At 42.1% G+C, this 15,891-nt stretch overlaps 1 protein-coding gene across 15 annotated transcripts in view; it reads right to left on the minus strand.

Moving 5' to 3' along the window:
• The window catches only part of ADGRL2 (adhesion G protein-coupled receptor L2), a 178,581-nt gene that overhangs the window by 148,816 nt on the left and 13,874 nt on the right, over positions 1-15,891 (minus strand). For 13 of the 15 annotated variants that reach the window (XR_012652076.1, XR_012652075.1, XM_075039151.1 and 10 more), the window contains exon 1: positions 10,018-10,310. The exons of 1 other annotated variant lie outside the window; for it this stretch is intronic. The gene's annotated coding sequence lies outside the window, so the exon portion shown is untranslated. Of the gene's footprint in view, positions 1-10,017; positions 10,311-10,591; positions 11,361-15,891 lie in introns of those variants that run through there. One more of the 15 variants, XM_075039136.1, reaches the window with a different exon arrangement.

Below are 15,891 nucleotides of genomic sequence, written 5' to 3' on the forward strand. Positions count from 1 at the left end.
ACCGAAGACCTGAAAGTACTGTGTTGTCTCTCTCATGCTGACATGACATTTTTAGAATCAGAGAAGACAGTTTATGCAACAAAAATGTGCTTCCCATCATACAGAGTACCAAAACTGTCCTCTTGTACCTCGACATGCAAAAATTGTTTTCCTCAGTTCCTTTCTAAGCCTTCAATAAAAAGGCACTTCTTTGAAATATGAATGATTTCTAATGTCAGCTTTTGCTTACTGACGTTTTAAAAATTTTGCCCATTGTTATTTACTGTTACTGATGGACAGCCTTTTTAAAAGCTATCTTCCAGAACCTTTCTGCTCCACATAACAGAGAAGGCACTGTGAAATGAAATTGTACTTACTGGAAACAATTCAGCCCTGAATGCCGTGATTACCCTGATTATCTCATATACAAGCTCCCTCTGCAGGTAATAAGAAGAATGAGCAAAAATATGTGAAAAATGTGGGTAACAGCCAGCATAGCAACCCAAATAATCAGTCATTATTTTAAAGAAACTCCCCCAGAAATCCTTCTCCAATGTTATCCGACATAAGGAGTTAACACAGAAAACATTCTTTTTTTTTTCCAGCTCTGTGTCTCTTCTTGTCCCCACAGAAAAGTTAAACATTCAGCTTTAGTCTTTCCTGTATCAAAATACACAGATTTCTTTTTCAAAGTCACCTAAATGCTTTCCGGGCAGGAAAAAAAAGAGAAGAAAAGAAAAAAAAGGAAAAAAAAAATTGCTCTGCTTACCCAGAACCAAACAGAAATGAAAGACCACCCCAAACAAGTAAACAAATTCATCCTATCTGATGCATCTCCCTAACCCAAAACCAAACAAACATCAGCATCCCTCATTCTACTTACTGCTGGGAGATAAAACCCAATGCCACTTTCAGATACAATTACACATGCACTCCACCGAAGTTTAAAAAGCACCTGAACTGAATGTTAAGTTATCTTGAAAATTAAAAAAGTCTCTATCAATTTATATCAAATTATGAAGCAACTACATAGTTTTCATCCAACTGGAGGTAAACTGCTTTTCTTCCAGAAGACATTACTCTTACCTTAAGATGTCTTAAGTTTGTTCACCGTAATAGCATGAGCTTTCTAGATAAAAATCCCTTCAACGCAAATGGGAAAAAGCTTCAGTGAATGAAGCTATAAATATTAAGCAGATCAAAATTAAGCCTTTGTCCTATGTAACCTTTAGCACACACTCAAAAAACTGGAAAGGCATGAGGCAACATTAATTTTTCTTCTAACATGGAAAGAATGAAAGTATGCTTGTGGTTTTGTTTCTCTTACAGAGCCAAATCCCACTTTCTTTACTTCTGCAAGTAGTGCCATTAGACTTACGAAGAATACTCATAAAATAAATGCATATGCATAGGGCATAAAGTCACATATGCCCCATGTGACTTTAATTTTCACTGGAAAAATAAACTCCAAAATATAACCTTTCAAGGTTTCAATGTCAGCTTTAAAAAAAAAAAAAATAGTGGAAATAGACGCATGATATTATAGTATGGCTACAGTCACTACATGGGACAAATGTAGGACAAATTTGGGGTGTTCAAAATGATGAGACTGCTGCATACAGACCTATTCTTTGCTGCTGGAATATCTTTAACAGTGGATCCACAAACGGTTATTATCAGATACTATTATACACCTCCCCAAATGAGGGAAAGAATGAGGAAGTAAAAAAAGGGGGGGCGGGGGGGGAGAAAGCTAACATTTTGGAGAGATGATGCTCGATTCAAGCACCGATTAAGATTATTGCCTGAAGGGCAAAAGGATTTCTCCTCACTTTCAAATTATGTCAGCAGCTCCCCTCCCTCTCTAAAATAACTCCCAGTCTCAGCCCATTTTCCTGGCACAGCAGCTCAGCCAGGAATACATCTCAACTGCGGAGGCACCTTCTCTCCTTTAAGCACTTTATACTGATTTACACACGAATCAGCCTCACCAATTGACAGTCTCTGTTTAAGAAATACCTACTAGACTGAAGTAAATCAAAGCTGCAGAAGACACTGCCCTTCAATATTTAAATGACAAATTTACCAATGAAATAGTTATGAATTGGTCTTCTAGAGAACACTCACTTTGTTCACTAGAGAACACACAATGAAGATGCAATCATTATTCATTCTGGGAAAGCAAAGTTTTCCAAATCGGTCACTTTGCATAGAAAAAGTCTAAATTAAGCTTAGAAGAATGAATAAAAGGATGCCTGGATCAGACAAAAATAATTCTGCCTACCATCAACATGGGTATCGGGAATTTGCCAGAGAAATGCAGAGTCAACAGCAGAACTTGCTCTCGGGAATCTTTCCTTAAAATGTCACTTTATTTAGAAGCAACGCTGCCTATTACAAGGGAGCTGTTTCTGAACACCGTTCACACCAGTGTAGACTGCTATGCTGTAAAAAATGACAAATATTATACTATAAGAGAATATATAGAAAGGTGAACTAAAGTCTCCTTCTGGCATGTGATCTCTCTCCACCACTGCAGTACTAATTTCAGAGTAAGGCTCGCTCTCTATTTACACCAGATCCCATCAACAGCAAAGCAAGCATGATAGTCAGAAGCAAGGTCGGTCATCCCCTCCCCAGCTGCCAGAAACAATTTTTAACAGTAATCGGCATTAGATTATTCTGTCATCTAGATTCAGAGCAATAATCAGTTTGAGGTGTCAACTGATAGAAAAATACCAACAGAGGGCACAAAGGAAAGCAGCAGCCTACCCTAAATGAGAGATTTGGGCTTTTATCACATCCAGAGGCAACTAAATAAACAGAAGTAGCCTAATTTTTAAAGCACAGTTCTCCAGTGATAAATTGTTTTGCTGCTACTTTGCTGATATTATCTTTTTTTTCAGGAGTTGCAGATAGAAACCTAACTGTACCTTAAGGAGATACACCTTTCTAGCAGCGGTGCACATGGAGTGCTCAGCTGCTCCCTACACTGTCTCCACCACAGAAAGCAGTGAAGAAGCCCAGGAAATATGAAAATTCCCTTCTTTACTATCTTCTTTACCATAAAAGGTATGAACACTCCCAACTCCTAATCTAAGCATCAACACATCCCTAATTTAAGAATTAACATATTAAACACACTTTTTATTTGGACAGTATCAGAATTCAAGATCTTAAATAGTAGTCTTCATTCCTGTTATTTCATTCCAGCTTTTGTAGCTCATTGTGGCCAAGTAACACATCATTAAAATATAAACATAGTATAAAAAACTCATATACATTGATCAGTGTCAAGTCAACCTGCATTACATTTTAAAAACTGTTCCACTTTTTCCCTGTATTGCTGCTTGGGCAAAAGGAAGTGTCTTTCTTGGGTGGTAAACACATTGAAAAACACTGTTGAAGCAAAAAGACAGTAATTTCAGAGTTATTTAGTACACCAAGGGACAAAACAGGCAGACCTAGACTCTACCATATTTGTATGAGGAAATAGCGTAAGATAAATCTCCTATGACAAAAAACTGCATTACGTTAAAAGGAAAATATTCTTGATATTGCATCTACGTAAGAAACCTAAGTAGCTTCTTATTAGCTCTAACTAGATTTTCTCTGAAGCTAGCTACTTTCACTACTGAAATACAGACACTGATACTTAAATCTTTTTGTGTAAATGTTAGTGTTTATAATGTGCTCCTAAGAGATTAAGATTAGGAAAAAAAAATAACCACACAACCAAGACAGGCCCTATTTTTCTCAGCCCATGATCACTTGTCAAGCCATGATTAATGCTGTGCTCTGTAGAGGGAGACATTACATCTAGGCTACAACAGACCTAAATTTTACCCTAAGGCAGAAGTCTGATTTAAACATCTCTATTCAAAGTGACATTTGTCCTCTCTTTTCAACCAGTTTCCTCTGAAATTCCAGTAAACTGACTTTGTGACCTACAAATGGTCCATTGATTCTAACTTGTCGTGTTGCCTGTCCTTGTAGCAAAGTTAGTTTTGGTGACTGAATGAAGCAAGATGTTATGCATTCAAGAAAAATACAGGAGCAGAGTCCATTAGGTGCTCTATTAAATGCTCGGTTGGGTAAGAGTGACTAGAATTTACGGCTATAAGGATTCTAGCTTACACAGAAGAACTAAAGATAAATACTGAGGTCAACATTAAAAATCAGAAAATATTTTTATATTCAGAAGTAACTATGGCCTTCATATTCTGAGGTGATGAGCAAAGATTTTTTTTTTTGTATCACAGACAAGAACACGGGCATAGTCAGGGCCACCCTGAAAAGTAATTACATTTTATCTCTTGCCTTTCACTCTGAAATGTCTGCTAAGGTATTTACATTTGTCTGTTACAAGAACAACAAGCTATACAGGAGAAAAAACTAGTTGTGATCACTTATCTCAAGTAAATACTATTTCTCCAGTGAATGGTATTATTCCATCTATTTTATAAAGTTATTGTTAGATCCTCTGATTTATCTGTAACTGCTATTGTAGGAATAAAAATAAGACATGCTTATACCTTATAAAGAAATAGCCAAATAGCAGACCTGGACACGTAGAATAGTCAATATCCTTCTTATTGAACATGAAAAATGGCAACGTTTGATAATATTAAGCAATTTAGACAGTGCTGGCGAGTTCCTACTAGCCAAGATAATCTTATTTCTGGTGCTTTTCAGGGTAAATTGATTTTTTTTCCCTCCTCTTAGCTGCTCTGATAATTGAACAAATTTATACAAGTGTGGTGGGATTTTTCTTAGCAGATGACACACAAAACATTCCCCAAACATGAAGTACCTTACTCATAAAAACCAATTTTTGTTGTAATTAAGCAAACTGTATTTAAGCTTGCTTTGTGCCAGGATAACAATCAATAGCATTTTGTTGGAGACTGCACTCTACCTGCAGGTGTTAAGCACTGTGCTTGCTTCAGTCAGGCTGCAATGCTTCTGATTATTGTGCCTTTCTAAATAATTTGGGTAAACAGCAGGCTAGAGTAACTTGAAACATTACAGTACCTTATGAAAATCAAAAAGAAAGAAATCATGACATATGCAGGTTACACGTTCTTCTAAGACCCATAAAATACTCCATTTAATGTAACGATCCATAACCTGGAGACACTATGATTCCAAATCTGAAGGCTTTTTTTGTTTTGGTTTGGTTTTTTTCCTAAGCAATCAATTTCTGGTTAACTATCAGTTTGTATCTAGAGAATCCTGTAAGACCTTACGATTCATTAAGGAAGTGTATTTCTATAACTAAATCGCTTATAGTAACTGACAGAATCTTCACAGCCTGTGCTGTAGAAACATATCTCATACATTACAGGTTGAAAAAAACCCATGAACTCCAAGAAAATTATCTGTTGAAAAGGGCTTTAAGCCTGCCATCTTTCACCTTTTTAATGAAGAATGTTAAAAAGAATCATATATGCTAAATAAAGACTGGAAGTATTTTCTAACCCAGGTACAGATTCACATTAAATCGCAAGTTACCAATATTCCAACAGAGCCACCTACTAGTTTTATTTTAAGAACTGTTGGAAACAAAATGCAGCTATCTTTGAAAACTATTTAAATATTAAACACGATTGTTAAGAGTATTGAGAATGGCCTTAAAATAGCTTTGTTTTTCCAGTTTTCCTGACATCCAATTACAACCGTGATGGTTTAAATCTTTTACTTGTTTCAAACTGAGGGTTTTAAAAAAATAACAGACAGCTTTTACGTTTAAAAGCTGCACATAAATACTTAAAAAGGTGAATTTCTTGCAATTTCAAATTGCTTTTGTACATCACAAACTTCAATCCTATAAAATGCTTCGAAAGAGTCTGTTTAACATGACATCTCCAAGTAACATGTCTGACTATAAATTTCACTAGCCTCTGCTCTAAAGTGTGTTGCTTTATAACTGACTGCTTGTCTACCTATGCATGAATATGATTTCAATTATATACCAGATGCAGTTTAAATTCTCTTGCAGTTCACGAGGTAAAGTCATTAATTGTTACTTCCAGTTCTTGTATTATCAGTCATCCACAGATATTCCTCAGTGGAAAGGTAGAGGAGACATAGAGCATTTTTTGCTATAAAATATCTCCAGGTGTTTATTGGTAGGTTGTTCTTCATTATAATTATTATTATTATTATTAGCCATGGTGCTATCCTCAGCAAGAGCCGTACTAGAAGTTGACAGTATTTTCTTACGTGTATGTCAACATCTTAGGTGGACACAGGATGAGTGAGGGCTTGGAAATACATGAACTTTTTAGACCAAATTTCAGTAAAACCTTACAATTATGTTTCTACCCTCTCTAAACATTAAACAATTATTTATATTGGATGGATATTATTTTTTGTATGAATTTATGACACACTATATAGAAATGTATTGCAAACATAACTTTGATAAATATTTTGCCTAACTAGAGACTTCTCTTTCCAGTATCCTTATGGAAAATGACGGACCTTTCTAAAAAGCTGTCATTCAAGACTGTAGCATTTTTCATCATAACTAGTTACATTTTAAAAATATATATTAATCAAAATGTCATATCCACAGTGCATTTTCAGAAATAAAAATAATCATATTATTACATATTACTAACCGTAAAGACTACAAACTCCTAAGACTATACTACCTCGCTTATTTAAATTTTAATAAGGTGCTTGCTTACCAGAGACTAGAATTCCTGAGTAACCCCCTTTCCTGACTTTATGCATTAAAAGCAATAAGAGATAAATAAAACATTGAGAAAGCTTCTGAAGTGATCAAATAAGAACTAAGTAAGCAAACTTTGTTTTTTTTAAAGCTCTCCTCTTGCTCATTTTAAGAAGGGAAACACCCAGAAGCCTGGTGTTAATGTCTCTGCTGATTGTGAAAATTGCAGCAATAAAAACTCCAACTGCTTGTCTTAAATTAAGACTTGCAAGACTACATGTGAGATCTGTATCTTTACATTAGTTTTTATAACATTTGGAAGTTTGGTTGCCTGCTTTGATGTTGGTCTATTAATGAGCAGGGGAGCCAAAAGCCAGAAAAAAATGTTTACTGGAAATTCTCAAGTCAAAACCTGAAGTAATTGGTTTGTTCTACCCCACATGATTCAATATCCTGATTCCCCCAACTACCAGCTCCCTGAGCTATATGAACGTCTACGCTTTTTTGCTGTTGCCAACACATAGTAACCCACAGTGATTGAAAATGGCAGCTGAAGTGCTGCTGCAGCACATTAATTTTGCTCCAAGTGGTCCAATTTTGTCATCTGAATGTCGAAAATCTTCTTTCCACTACCTTTTTTTTACCTTCAGAGATTTGTCGAGTTTGGGGTTGCCATCATATAAACCAAAGTGCAACATTTTCAAGAGAATTTTTAGATTATCCCTAACAGCTGAAAGGATAATGCGCTTTCTTTATGGCACTCCGCATTCAAAGCAGACTAGTTAACAGCAACTTAAGTGTGATAATGGCAATTACATCAATATGTTCCTTTTATACCACCAAAAGGTACTACTTCAGACAGCTGAAGACATTAGGTAAATAAACTGCTGAAAATTACCTGAAGGTAATGACACGCAATTTTAGGACCACTAAACACATTTATTTACAAAATGCCCAAATGGTCGTGTCCATTTAAGAATAACAAAAATCTATATAAATTATTTCATTAACTGCAGGGGTTTTCACCAAGACATAGCATATATACTCAGCTCCTTCATTAAATGAAACGAAATTGAAGCATGAGTGAAGACATCCTACTCTAAAGGCACATCACTTTCATGGCTTAAAAAGAGACACCCCCCCTCCAAACCATCAAATGGAGAACCAGAAGAAAAAAAAAAGAAAAAACAACACACCAGACCAAATGCTACATACCAAGCACTTAAACCAACTTTTTAAAAACACAAAATTTATGTTTCAATATCGGTATCATTGAAGTAAAAGGCTTGGAAGGAAGGCATAGACAAGGAAGGCATAGGAAGTTCTTTTTTGCCAGAGACATAAACCAGAATACAGTCCCCAAGAAACATCTGGTCCCTGGAAAAGGTCCCAACTTATTGACAGATAACTGGATTTTGCTTGGCTTTCGCGTTGCTATATTATGAATATTGACTTGCAAAGATAATAACAGGGTAGGCCAGGCCACATCCCCTTGCAAACTCAAGGAAATAGTAACAAAAGAACGAAAAACTGCAAATATGTAGTCATGTAAAACAACTTACAATGTGATAAATATACTACTACACAGCCACCAAATCAGCACTCCTGCCATACTTGGTTTCAAATTATTTATTATAGGGCAATACTAACTGCAAATTAAGTTATCTTAGTAAACACTGTATCACTGATTAAATGAGATTACAGGAATCACTCATTTTCACTTTTTCTAGAATAAAAAGGAAATGGAAGCATATGGCCGGTGGCGATCAAAACTTCTTTCAAAACTCTCCCTAAAAATATCTATTATCCCAGCCTACCCACCCATTAAGGAGGGAAGCATATTCGTTTCAAAGGTCTGGAACTGAGAGGTCTTTTATTACCAGATTTCATTTGTTTCCTGAAGTAATTAGAAGGTCTTCCCCATTGAGTCCCCGCACGCAGTACCGTGTAGGCCATACCCAGAGCCCGAGCGCGGCAGAAAGGGCTTTCTAAATCCCCCTAACAGAGAGGAGACATCAGAAACCACGCAGCAGTGCCTGTCATAAAAGGTCACTTTTTTCCCTCGGAACAAACCATTAATCAATAGAGTGTAATTGTCCGAGCGCTCGCAAGGGCTCTGCAGCGAAGGGACCTTGTTTTTCACTGGCATAATTGCGAAACAGCGAAAGTTCAGAAACATAACCCAAATCCACCTCCCCATTTTACCCCTTTACAATTCCCACTGCCCTTTGGGCCTCTGCTTGGAAGCAAATGGAAGACAAGCTGAAGTTTTCTCAATTGAGCCGGAGCTAAGAAACCTTTGATATGCTAATACCCTCCTTCAAACGGTAAGAATTCACACTTGCATTAATTCAAACAATTTCTGCAGAATGATGCGAAATGGCACCTCTTTTCGTGGCAAGCAACAAAAGGAGGGAGCCGGAGCGTCTGAGGAAACCAAACAGCAGAACATTTGTTCTGCAGGGCTCCTTCCGCTGCGCACAGGGGCATTTCTATGCAAAGAAAAACACACCTGAGCACCAGCAGATCGCTTTACTTTCTGACAAACCGCGTCCAAACCCCAGCAGGGCTGGCGCAGACTAACAACAAGATGTTATTTTTAGAGCCAGACACAGCAACGGTGCCTCATGACACACTCTGTTTTCTGTCTCCAGATGGCCCCAGATTTCTACATGTGAAAATAAATAGAAATTAAAAAAAAAAAAAAAAAGTTGTTCTCACTCCACAGCCGACAAAGGGTAATTTATTCCTCCTCCCAAAGCCACCCCCCCACCCCCACCCCACACGGGCTGGTGGACGGACGCTCGGTCGAGTTACAAAAATAAACCCGCAACAGGTAATTATTTACTGAACGGATGCAACTTTCCCCGCTGCGCGACGCGGGCCGCCGAGCCGCGGCGGGGCCTGCTCCGCGGGCGGACCCCCGGCCCCGCGGCCCCCGCGGCGGGGCGGCCAGCCGGCGGCGGCCGGGGGCTGCGTGGACCCGCCGCGGCTGCCGCAGGCCCCTCCGCAGGGCTGGGGGGGTGCGGGGGGGGCGGCCCGGCCCGGCTCAGCTCGGCTCGGCTCGGGCGGAGAGCGGCCGTGCGGGTCGTCGCCGGCGCCGCGGTGCTCCCGCCCAAGGGCCGCGGCCTCACTGAGGGGCACGTCCCTCCTCCGCCGGCGGCGGGGGCCGGCAGGCGGGGTGCCGGCGCCCGCGGGAGTGCGGGGGGGGCGGGGAGCAGCGGCCTCGGGCACCGGCGGGCGAGGCAGACCCTAAAGTTAAGTGTCTCCCCGGCGGCGGCTCGGTGGGGACCGCCAGAAGTCGGGAGCGGGCGGCGGCAGAAGCGAGCGGCGGGGCCGCGGCGCGGGGCTCCGCTTACCTCTGTCTGGGAGCCGAAGGCGGGCCGGGATCTCTCGCCCCGGCGGGACCCGCGAGCCGGGTCACCCCCCCCCGCCCCGAGCGCAGGGCTGCGGGAGAGCGCGGCGGAGTTAGTCCCGGGGCTCCGGCGGCGCGGGGAGCGGGCGGGCGGGCGCCGGGCTCGGGCGGGGAGCGGGAGGCAGCTGGCTCTGCGGCTCGGCGGGCTGGGGCAGCGCAGAGCAGAAGGCGGCTTCTCCTCCAAGCAGCCAGCCGGGAGGCTTTTCTGGGGCTAAGTCAACATTTTCCTGCAGCTTCCGACACTCCGCTCCGCACGAAACGTACGATACAGCCAGGCTCCCGCACGCACGCACACACACGCGAAAAAATAAATGCGATTTTTTGAAAAAAAAAAAAAAAACAAAAAAAACCCACGAAGCGGAGGGTAGGACGAGCGCAGCGCGCAGTGTGTGTGCCCAGCCTTTGGAGTCCTTTCTGTGCAACGATCAGGACGCGATGCCAGCAGCGGGAGTAGCGGGGAACAACTCGAAAATGTTACAATGGACCCCCCCTCCTCTGTGTCTCTCGCTCGCACCGACCGGATTTACATCTCCCGGGATGACATTCTGGCCTCTGGCGGGGTGCGGGTCCGGCCTCTCCGCGGATTTTCTCCTCTTCCTCCCGCTGCTGCTGCCCCGCCAGCGACTGGAGACCGGGCGCCGGGCGCTGAGCTAGTAACGCGCGCAGCAATGGGAAAAACGCAATACATACACACCAAAAAAAAAAAAAAAAAAAAAAAAAAAATCCCAATGAATTGTATCGCAGCCTCCTTTTTGCTCATGCACCTCTCCGTGTGTGACTGGGGATTGCGAAGTCCTGACACAGACTCTCCGCCGGCTCTGAACTGGAGTCACCTCCAGCCTCCTCCCCCTCCAATCTCCACCCCCTCTCCCTCCGCTCCCCACCCCTGGGCTCAGCTAATCATATAAACATATTATCACGTAGAGCAGCACCGGCAAAGGACAAAAATCTCTCCCTTCCTGCCTTTTTTTCTCCCTCCGCCCCTTCTTCCAGCCGGGGTGGGGGGTGTGAAGGCTAATAACAAACGGCCGGCCGCTCGGCACCGAAGGCCGAGCAGCTCGGCTGCGCGCCAGCGCTGCCCACTCCCCGCCCCACCGCCGCGGCTGCCGAGGGGCGCGCACCGCCGCGGAGCCGCCCGCCCGCCCGCCCGCCCGCCGCCGCGGAGCCGCTGGGCGCCCCTGCCCGGCGCCTCGGGCCCCGGCGCTTTCCCGGGCCTGGGGCCTGGGGCCTGCCACCGCCCCCTCTCCCTTCCCCGGCGGCTGCTGGCGCGCTGCAGGCCGGCAGGCGTCTCCGCGGCACTTTCTCCTTGGCCGTATCCTCCAGCGCGACCGCGCACCCCAACTTGTGCGGCGGGCCCGGGCTCGGGGGCTGCGCGGAGCGGGGGCTGCCCGGGCCGGGCCAACTCACTGCGCCACTGCGGGCCTCCCCCCGCCCCCCCCGTCTGCGCCCAAAAATAAGTCACCGGGCCGGGCGGCTAGCGAGCGAGAGCAGGCGAGGGGCGGGAGGGAGGGGGATCTCCGCTCCCCGGTGCGTTGGCGGCTCTTTTGGCCCCTTCCTTCCCTTCCCTTCCCTTCCTCCCGGGGGAAGGGCCCGGCTCCCGCCCGCCGAGCGCGGTGCTGGGCGCCGCTGGGCCCGCACCGGCCGTCAGGGCCGGCGCTGCGAAGCACGGCGATGCGTTCGGGGAAAACATGTCAGGACAGGGCGAACGGCACTTGGAAACGATTTAAAGGATGCCGAGTTGACTCACTCCCGTGCTCAGAGACAAAACGCAGTCTAGTAGCGCTGTTGCGTTCCTGCCCAAAATCTGCTCTTGGAAACCAGGCTTTAGGGGCGGCGGTACGGTCGGGTTGTCTCCCTCCGTCCTGATGCAAAATCCCGAGGATGCGCTCTGACCTTTCAGGATGCGCAACGCGAACAATTCCCAGCTCTCAAGGTCGGGGAGAAGCGGCTGGGCGCTAGCGAGGGCTCGTTTCTGGGGGCAGCGCGGCGCGGCCGGGCCCCGGGGGGGCGACGCGGGAGGCCGGGAGCGCCCGGCTGCGCTGCCCCCCGGCTCCGGGCTGGGCGAGGGCTGCTCCGAACCAGCCCGGGGCTACGGGGCCCTGGGGAGAAACCGCGCTACGGCCGCAGGTCAAAGCAGCGCAGACCTGTCCTGCTAACTCCCCCCTCCCCCTGGTTCGGGTCTTTCTATTTTTTTTTAGCCGCCCCCTTGCCTTTTCTAGCTGCAGCACTGAAATGAAATCCTGTCAAGGGAATCTACCCGCAGAATCGCATGCAGGGACGGGACCGCTTGGGGCTTGGTCCACTCTTTTAGGTCCAAAGCATATTGACAATTCAGCTTAAAACACCCACACCGCACCAGGAAATCAGGACCATTACCTTTGCTAATGGTAATGATTTATTTCTTAACTTATTTTGACTTCTCTGCATACCTGTTCAATTAGCGTCCCTGTTTAGACAGTTGCGACATGTATTAAGGAGAAACATGACATGGTTAAAAGGAAAGTGGATCTTTAAGACCTCGCGACATGAGGTAGGAAGAGTGATAGAGCTGGTCCAGGGCTCTTCAAAGCCACATTAAACTTTCAACAGTGCTAGCAATAATCCCAGGGATTAGTATCTAAAAATTGCTGAAATACGGGCATGCTATGGCCACGCTGACCCACCTCAACTCACAGTACCTGTCGAGGGCACTGGGGAGTGGAAGAGCAGTGCCAGGCTTCTAGGACCAAAGGAGGAGTTCTGCCATAGTGAGCAGTGCATCTTCCTCAGGCCGGTTTCAACTGGGTTAAATCTGCCAACTGCCTCAAAACCAAACTCGGCATGGGAGGGCAGGAGATCATGTGTCTGTGTGATAGTTTTGTACCTACTGTATATAGTTAAAAGTTAAAAAACTGGGGAAAAAATAGAGTACCTGCTCTTTAGCTACATTTTGCTCCCACAGCAACCCATTCTTTTAAGTCCTTTGTGTATCCCTACTACAGTCGACTGCTCTTTCTTGCTGAAAATATCCTTATAAATGTATGTATAAACCCTAAATAACCCCTTATGCATTTCTAACAGAATTAAATCATACAGGCATCTTAATGTGTTTTATTAGAAACTGATTTTCATTGAAAGGGTTGGATGCATCTGTTACAGAAACGTGCTTAAAAGGAGGGACATAGAAATATAAAGATATACATATTGATCGGCTGTCATTTTACTGGCGTTTTAAAACATATCATTAACAAATCCTCCTCTTTTTTTGGTCAAATAAATGTAATTGCAGATAAGCAATGATAGCCCTGAGCTAACAACCTTTTCTTTAGTTGATGAGAGCAGGATTTAGTCAGAAAACAGTCAAGAGTAGAAGTTTTATGTGGGGTTGGCAGTTTTCCTCTGAGAGGACATGAGAGAGAGGAATTCTATTTGGAGTAAAAAGTCTGTTGGTTTCTGTAAAACTTTTTTACCCACAAAAAAGCTGAAAAGAACTGCAGAACTAGGCCTTGTGTTAATATTTGCTGAAGTTGAAGTGAATTCACCTATGTGGATTCAACTGCAGGATTGAAGTTTATTTTCCCCCTTTTCATCAAAAACTTCTGGAATCATATTTCTTTCTACATGCAGAAATGGACTGAGTTTTAAACAATTGGTAAAAATGCAGACAGAGACCTTTCAGCATTTGTTTTGAAAACACATGCTTCCATTAATTCTCATTAAATCTGGATTGTAAGAATACCTGGCAGAGGTGCATATGGTTTGGCAAGTAAAATACTATTATTCAAGCAATTAATTTTACTTAACGTGAATCAGCATCTGTTTCTTTAAAACAGGAAAATTGTACACACATATACCCATGGCATACTTGAATCTGATACTTTAGTTTTTACTCAGCCACAGTTATTGCCAGATTTGAATATTAATATATAAGAAGGAATTATAATGAATCAAGTTTATTTTCACCATTAAAACTGCCTACTTTTTGCCATATCCCTATAAAATATGTATCTCATTCCATATGGACACCACAAGTAGATTTTCCTTAAAATCTTGCTTTGCTGCAACAGTGCCTAATACCTAGCTTGAAAATACTACAAGAAATGCTATAATCTTAGCAAAATCATTTGATAATATTTTATTTGCCTCTTTTACTAATGTTAAATTTTGTAACATTTCATGTTAAGCTGTATATTCTGTGTGTATTGCTCTCACATTGCTTTGGTGATCCTGCTGGATCATGTCCTTGAAAAACTAAAAGCAAATTCGTAGTAATTTTCGACATAATCACAAGAACTGTGTATCAATTAGCATTTCTAGGTACTATATGTAGGACAGTAACAACTGGAAAACTGATTTAACTGTCAGCTGTGTACTTGAAGGAGGCGCATCCGAGAAAGACGATTTAACTTGCGGCAAAAATTAGCCAAATTATGATGTCTGCAATATGATCTTGTAGACTCCACTAGAGTTTTTTTTTGCCATAGAATTGCAGCTTACATCTGCCTATCCTTAAAATGGTTAATTTAAAATGGTTTAATATCTTGATAAATAATATTTTGTATTGCCTTAAGTGTCAGTTCCCCCATGAGAAATGGTTTACAGAGACTTTATGCAACCGATTTTTTTATGACTGGAGTTTTATGACTGAACTTTAAATACTAGCAACTGACATTTTCTCCTATCTGTATGTACTCTTGTGAATAACGTAACAATGAACTTATAATTAGATGTAATGCTAGCAAACACTGACAGAAGAGGTTGTATATACATAGTGCAGTAGCATCAGCTGAAATTGGTGTAATATAAAGACATGGTTTAATTGGTAAAATGTAAAGACACGGGGGTTTTTCCATGGTACATGGAAAAGTAACAAACTGTTACATGATTTTACCATTTCAACATAAAACCGAAAAGGTAAAATTTTGCATGTTTTATTTAGGAAAATCCCCAATTAATTTTGCAGACAAATTTAGGTAAATAAAGTGTGAATGATACAACCCATAAGAGGAAATGTCCAATGTATTGTCTTAAAAGTTTGGATATATATCTTGACAATAGTTGGTCTTTTAAACTAAGTAATTGATTTTAGTGTCACTTGGGAAAAAATGAAACCCATCAATAAAATAAGATAATTCTGCAGCTATTCCTAACAAATAAATGTAATATGAATTTGCATTTTACATAGTTTACTTCAGTAATCAATTTTAATTACTCATAATCTATATCATTATTTAAGAAATGAAAAAATCATTGACTTACTCATAACACTTGCTAATTGTTTTTAAAAATAAATTCTACACATGACTAAGGAAACACCCATTTCCATTTGCTTTATGTTAAATCAACATCTAACCACTCATGGTGATTTCATTCAAAGAAAACAGAAGGAACACATTAGCTGTGTGGTTAAAGAGATTGATGGGCTTCAAACATTTTAACCATGGATGTTTTTTTTCCAACTGTAGAAAGTCATGTTTTTAATTTAAATAGCTTCAAGAAAATGAAGATCATTTTATTCAACAAAGCTGTTGTTTCTTGTTTCTTAGACAGAAATTAATTTAATTTTGTTTAATTAAGTAATATTAGAAACAACCTTGTTCAGAGAAAATGCAGCTATGAAACAAAAGCTTGTGTATGCCATATTAACTAGGTGTTCTGAAACAGAATTTTTGTATCACATTAATAAATTATAAGAGATCAGTATGATTTTTACCAGTGAATTTAGATGCAGTTTTTTATGTTCATGCTAAGACATTGCATTCTCCACTCTCTGAAAAGTAAATCTGGGGCAGCGACAGAGCTCAGTGCTATTGAAGAAGTACATTCCTTACTTTGGGCT

Source organism: Buteo buteo, chromosome 10 (assembly GCF_964188355.1).
Source record: "Buteo buteo chromosome 10, bButBut1.hap1.1, whole genome shotgun sequence".
Lineage (NCBI taxonomy): Eukaryota > Metazoa > Chordata > Aves > Accipitriformes > Accipitridae > Buteo > Buteo buteo.